The following is a 7,741-nucleotide window of genomic DNA, read 5'->3' as shown; positions in this document are numbered from 1 at the left end:
TGTGAATGTCTTCCTGCGCTAGCCAGACCCCCAGGGGGAAGCATACAATGGGTCAGCCCAACACAGACTATAAAATCTGAACAACCAACAGAATTACCTTAGAAGGTCAAGTACTTGAGCAAGCTTCAACTAACATATACCTCCCAGAAACTGGGGAGGCCCAGCATTGTGACAATGAGCATGTAGACAGGAGTAATGGGAATCACATTAGTATTGTGATCCAACTGTATGTTCCAATTCCTATATTGTACCTATTCTGTGATTTTGATACAATGCTGTACCACGCTGCTGAATCAAAAACGTGTCTAGAGCCAAAAATCTTCAAATAAGTAAATTTGGTATTAAAACATTAAACCTTTCCTATGTGGAATATCTAAATAAATCTGTTCAGAGAATATTGGACCCTGATATAACCTGTCATGCAAATTTCATCTAAAGTGGAAAATTGTGTGTTAGTTTGCAAAACACATAAATATTTGCTCCTTGATTTGATTGCAGCATGTGTCTCTTCTTCCTGATTTGTTACATGCAGTATTTATTCCATTTCTATATGATGTGTAACACAACACAAGGTTAAATCAACATGGCTGATTAGCAGTCTGGTTCTAATACCGTGAGTTTTCTGTTTCCCTTAACTCTTCATCAAGTCAATGTTTAATTTCCTCATTAATAACCAAAAGCTTTTCAAATCTCTTTCAAACAAGCAAGTGAGCTCTGAAATAACTTGTGTTTCTTCTGAAATAAGAGAAGTAGCCAAACTAAGCAAAACATTCTTGTAAAAAAAATCATTAATACCATGAATATGTAAACCCTTTTATTTCTATTACACTTAGTTCATAAATTCCTTTGATCTGATTTATATATATTAGATGTTTTTGCATCTATTTTTCTCTTATGTTATGCTGCAACCACCATTCTTATTTGGATTCAGTGTTACAAGATGAAATGTTATGTTTATAAACCAGCAAATTTTTTCATAGTTATAAAACTAAAATGTTGCAGTTCAAATCCAGGGTAATAAAACATTGGGCAAATGAAGCATAGGATCAATTTTAGATCAAACAAAGTGAAAAATATTGAATGGAACTCTCTCAGGACCAGTGTTTAATAACCCCTAGGATTATACTATTCAAGTTATTAAAACAAGTCTAAATTGTATTGTACATTACTCTGTGAAAAGCTCTTGCGTTTTCATGAATATTTTAATTGAATCCCTGACTTGTAAGATGAAATTTCACTTCCATAAACTTTGTAAAGGAGTACAAATGATAAACTAAGTCCTGTACAAAGCAAACTTCGTGATATGAAGCATCAACTCAACCCCACCTTGTGGAAATTTTCTGAATATACTATTACTTAGTTCAAAAATAAATTTGTTGATTGAGATAGTTGCATTTGGTTCTCTACTCTTATAAAAAACACCATAGAATTATTTCAAAATGACTGTTAAGTTCTGTTTAAAAAGATATTTTTTCCGCCTATTTCCCATTAGAAAGTTGATGTAGAAAATCTTTACATTAGTGGTCTGGAATCTATTTTTTAAATTTCCAGCTTAAAAATAAGACAGTTAACTTTTACGTATTTATTCTTATATGTTATTGAATATATGTTAGTTAGTGAATTGATTGAATAACTCCTTCTCTCATGTTCACTGTCATACAAGTCTTCTGTTTTAGTGAAGAGCCATATCCCCTGAGCTTTGCTTTGCTTAGCTGAATATGTCAGTCCTTTTCATTTACCTGGTCATCTTTGAAACATTTCCATGCATTTTTTTCTGGAGTCAAGTCATTTGAACTACAGGCAGTGTTTTAGCTAAGACCTTGCACAAGCTCCTTCTAATATCATATTAATGCGTTTGTTCCTAGGTAGCATGACAACAGTATCACAGTTCTGCAGAAACTCAGTCAACTCTGCCTGTGTTTGGTATGTTCAGAAGAAAGTTGTGGTTTTTTTTCCTTGAATTCTTGTGTCTTTCTTTACTCCACAGGCAAAACTTCTTTCTTGATGTGCAATAGAAGAGAAACAACCAGCAGCAGAATGAGAGAAGGGGACTGCATATTAATTTTCAGCTAATAAAATGCTGCATTTTAAAGATTTTTTCCTAATTTTTGTTTAGCTTCAAATCCAATATATGTACTAATAAATGCCTGCAAAAGGAAGATTTTGTAAAAAAAATAAACACAAAGAACAAGGCAAGGGACCAATAGCTGGACTTGAGCCTAAGTAGTACATACTGGCCACATCCATACTGCATATCTCCTGACTGTGTCTCTCTTCCAGCCTGCATAAGGTGTCTTTACAGCTCTATAAAATAAATGATATTTTCTTTAATTAGTTAAAGTTCAGGGTGACACATATAAAATGAAGGACATATTATAATCCATCAGAATGTTTTTTCACGGGAAAATGTGTAAGGGTGTATAAATTTTATATACAAACATGGAAAAATAATGGCAAAAAACTTGCTGGATTACTGGTAAGGGACATTGTAAGGTGACAGGCCAAACCTGGCACAATCTCATCCAATATCCCTAGTGCACAACACAGCAAGAACTGTACCGTGGCATTGGCATTGGCATTGTCTGAAAATATACAATTTGACATACTGAATTAGCAATTAAGCAAAATGAACAATCAGCTACACAGTGCTTACGTTCACCTTTTGCCTTAATCAGAATAAAATCTGCCTACATCTGCAGAAAATCTGAAAGGAGCTCTGAGAGAACTTTCTGAAACCAAATACAACCACAAGGACCAGTGATCTGGAGGGATCCACATTCTAGTCTTTGAGTGATTGTTTCTTGGCAGACAGGCAAATGTTGCTGGCACTCTTCTCTGTCTTACAGAGTTAGCCAGAAGCCTCTTGGTTTTGTTCTTCATTCACTAAATTTTCATTCACCTTGTGAGAGATTTGTAGCTTTTAGATATCCTGCTAGGGAGCTGCACTATTTTCTTTAATAGAGCAGCTGTGCACATGTTTTTGTGTGTATGTAAGCAAGAGATTTTGGGAGTGGCAGATATGTGTCTGGAGAGTAGAGAACTAAACGGACTCCAGCTGACATGCTAGCACAACATCTAACCCCATAATTTTCTTTTTCCCATACAAGCTTTTTCATAAGTAAAAGGACAATATAATTCACATATAATTTTCATTTTTATGTCACTCTTAAATTAGTAAGAAGGTTATGGTGTGACGTCCTCTTTCAATCTCACAAACAAAATCTCCAGTACTTGCTTAAAAACTGAATCCTTTCTTCTTGTTTAAAGACTGTTTAGAAAGTACAAGATTACAAACCTAATACAGCCCTGCGGGTAACTTTTCCAGCCACGCTGTGTGACAACAGTAGGTGGCAGCAAGAGATATATGTGGATTTAGCCTTCAGAAAAAACCTGGGTAGGAAGCATTATGTGGTAGGTGAGAGTTATTTTCTACTGGAGTGACTCCTCTCATGAGTTTCCTCCAATTAAAACTGTTATTTGGGAAAGTGTTACAAGATGTTGCTGGCTGAAACTGAAATAAAATAGTTGGGTTGGTTTAGTTCTATCTAACTCAAAGCCACCTGACCCGTTTCATTTCAAAGTAATGTTAAAAATCCTAAGACAATAAACTGTTTCCTTAGGGCAGTGCTTTACGGAACAGGTGATGTGAGGTTTCATAGACTCCTCAGATGAGCTCCCTAATCTCTGCAAGCTGATGAACATTTGCATTATAGGGCAACCAGCTCTGACAGCCAAATCTGCATTGCACCATGTCAGTCCTGCAAGGAGATAGTGAAGGCTTGAATTATCATTCGTGTGAGGAAAAGCAAAATAATTTAAGAACCAAATAAAATATTTCAATCTCAAGAAAATAAAAATACATCAGGACATGTTTGCAAAATGCACAATTCTGTATATTTTAGGGTTTTCTCTTTCTTTGAAAATTTTTGAAATTTAAATTACTACATTTACACACACTGAAACAGCAATATTTCTGAATACCACTAATTTCTAGCTACCACATCTCTCTCTATTTTTGTATCCTCTAGCTAATCTGAACAAACCCTTACCAGAATGAACCAGAAACTAGGCAATCTTTCATAACTTACATTTGATGAGTATGTAAAATTTCTATCCCATTGCACCCTCAGAACAGCACATTTTTTTGCTTATTGCTACATAAACATAGGATAAAAAAGCATTCCTGAGATTTGGACAACTATAAACAAGAAGATGCAACAGACAAAAGGAAACTAAGAGATAACACTAGCTGACATGAAAAGCTGTGTGCAAGTCATCAGGGCATATAGCAATCAGGAGCCAGATAACAGCTCTGTTTTGATCAAACCACTCCCCAAACAAGTAAGTCAGCAGACAGTTCCAAACCAAAAGTATAAAACAGAAAGGCTGGTAAGGACAAATGGGATGATTGCAGTTGCCAGAAATATAAAAATGTAACACTTTCTGAACCTAAAACCAAATATGGGTGCTATAGTTAATTATTTTGTTATGTCTTTTTCATTACTATTACTATTTTCATAATTAAAAAATAAATAAATAAAAGTTACCAGCAAGTGGCACCAGCCTAATCACACAGGCTAGTGGTGTTCAGTGGTACATTGATAGGCTTTCAAAATGTGAAGATTCGGTCCCAATACAGTAAGACATTTTCCATTTCCAAAGTTGTGGAGTAAAGCAAACTAGAGGAGACAGGGTAAACAGCAGTACAAATTACATTTACATTTTTATGGAAAGGTATTACCTTTGGGAATGCTTGTTTTACGTCTTGTAATTACATGTTGTATAAATTCTTAATACTCTACATAACTTCTTCTAAAACACATCAGAGGAATCCTGTCAGATGTTTAAAACCTTTTTGCTGCTTTCTATAATTCTGCAGTGACTCACAGACTTACAAAGATTTATCTTTCTTTTCGCTTTGTATTTCAACCTTATTACAGGTGTTCCCAGTTGTCTTACTGTCAAGAAGCACTTAATATAAGTGTCTCCTGGCAGTTCTTTCTGTTATTATTTCAAGGTCCCACTGAGTTTGTAAATTGTCCATGACTACTTTCTCTCTGGGCTAATTTCCAGAGAGAAAGTAATCTCCAAATTTGGGTCTCCAAATACTTCTAAATAGGTTTACATCTATGTATTCATCTATTCATTTTTTAATAATTTATTATACATTTATTATGGCCACTATTGGGGTGTGGATTTTTACAGTTCTTTTCCACTCATTCAGATCTGCCCTCTAGTCTCAGACTGAGGATTGACTCCCCCTACAGTGGGTTTCCCACCCTGGCCCTTGTTCTCAGTGTGACTTGTCCATGCTGTTTCCACTCTTGGGGCTCCCTGCTACATGGCCTCAATTCTGATTCACTCCCATCCCCTGAAGGCCCTTAGTTACTGCTACATTGTCATCATTTTTTCTTGTCTCTTCTTTTTCTTATCACATAATTTTTACCTTACTAACAATACCCATTTGCCCAGTTTTCTATCAATTACAATGTCATTGTCCACACCAGTTCATGGGAATAGTTTGCTCTTCTCTCTCAACTCCAGCTTCGAGATAGGCATGCACAAATTAGCAAAGCATGTAACAGTAGCAATGTGTACACATGTTGTTATGTGGTGTTGTCATAAGCTTAACTACTAATATGTGGAAAATGTAATGCACCAAATAAAATGATCGGACAAGCATATTTTAAAACCACGGCTGATAGTCCCTTTGCCTGCATTTGGTGCCAGAAGCCAAGTTCCAGGACTCTTTCCAAACTGCAGAAGCTGCAGAAATAATGATGAGAGGAGTACAGGAAGATATTTCACACATTTAGGGGCTGGGAGGAGGGAATGACAGTGAAGTCAGGCTTCGGCAGCTAATGTGCTTTTAAATTCCACCAGCATTTCCACTTAAACTAGAAATATGACTACAATATTCTGACTCTGAATTTGTCTAGTCACTTATTTTAGTGTCTCATTCTTGACTTAGAGGCTGACTTTCTGTAAAGCCAGTTTTGAATTAGTTTGAGGAGAAAAGATTTGTGAAGAAATCCATGTCTCAGTAACTTCAGAAAGGAAATATAGGATTCAGGAATCTGGCAAGAATGCCTTCTCAACCCAGATTCACTGGTTACCTCTCTCTATAAACTCTTTCCACTTTAACTGTAGAGACCCATGTCTCACACTGCAGTCCTCCTGCTCTGTTTCAGATGCTCACACCTGAGAACCTCTTTCCCGTAATAGAGTTCAAAGCTTCAGCTCTTTGTATTTCCTTTTCACTTGTAGCCCTTGTTTCTTTGTCATTTACTGCTCTTCCCTGTGTTCTATGCTTGAAAAGTTTGTGATGGCATTTATCTTGAGTTCTGTATATTTCATACCACACCTTTTAGTTTAGCTCTAGTCCTTAAGCTTAATTTGGAAGCCTTAAAAACATAATCTGGACATAACTGCTGTAGTGAGGCAAAACAGGACTTCCAAGAGAGAAAACTGCTCTGGGCATTTCAGATACATTACCTTTCTGATATACAGTGAGGGATTATCCAGTGGTAGAGCTGTATCTTAGATATCAGAGGTGGGTCTCACTGTATATGAAACCCCAGCTGCAACGAGAAAGGAGACCTGTACCCCAAGTCTTCTTGGTGATTAAATTTGTATTTTAATTAAACTAATTTGTATACTAATTAAAATAGAGTTCATAAGGTTGTGCTTCTTGGTCTATATTGGGCTTACCACAAAAAACCCCTACAGTACTTACTGAGCCCATTTGTTAGTCATGGACCTCTGTACATTTTGGTCACATGTTTATTTCCCAAATAACACTCCTTCTGGAAGTTTCTGAACTATCAGGATGCTTAAACACCCAAGTTTAGGTGTTTGTATGTAAGCAAAATATGTAAGATCTCATCATAACCAGTTTAGATCTTAGGTTCAGCTCATCCACCTGATTGGATGAGGTGACTTATGAGGTGATACTTCCCTAACATAACTGTGATATGTGCATGGAAATGGCTTTTGTCTCAATGGATCTGACATGAGAACTACAGCAGACTTATGCCTGTCTGTACCGGCAACTGGAGGTCAAGTGGGATAGCATACAGCTTCTCAGTAAACATGGCTGGCAATCGAATCCATAGCCAACGGAGCTTGCAGTGTTTGCTGGTAAGTTCCTGGGTGTCATCTTTTGCTGGTCTGAATTGCTTTCATGATTCCATGTGCTGGAAGAGGATCTGAGACACTAGACTAGATCACACACATACATCATGCATGTGAATGCTTCTAGTTATCTTATTGTGGAGCTGAATTCCCCCCCGTTGTCTCACTCAGTGGCAACACTCATCTGTGACCCCACATAGATAGGAGAAGGATCTCGTATCTTTTTTAGGAACACACCAGTCAAGTCATACATTCAGCATGCTAATAGATAAAAAAGAGAACTGCACCTTGTTTTCAATCATCACTATTGAAAAATTGAAAATAATAACTATATAATTTTGGAAACTGTGATGTGAAATAACTAAAGCCACTTCTCTCAAATAAAACTGTATTCCGAAGTGGTCCAAATGACTAATATTCTAGAGAGTATTTTTTGTGTGTGAATTTAAAAAAAGCTTTAATAAATACACCTTTATGATTTTTCGATTTTATTTACAATTACTGTTATGTATACGATCCTTAAACAGTAACAATCACTATGATTCCCGAAATAATCATTTTAACGTGAATAGTCTTTAAGGAAGACATTGCTCCTTCTTCCTAATAA

Source organism: Neopsephotus bourkii, unplaced genomic scaffold, assembly GCF_033783945.1.
Source record: "Neopsephotus bourkii isolate Nb327-2 ecotype Australia unplaced genomic scaffold, CSIRO-AGI_Nbou_v1 NB_168, whole genome shotgun sequence".
NCBI classification, from domain to species: domain Eukaryota; kingdom Metazoa; phylum Chordata; class Aves; order Psittaciformes; family Psittacidae; genus Neopsephotus; species Neopsephotus bourkii.
Note: the sequence above shows the minus strand (reverse complement) of the source record.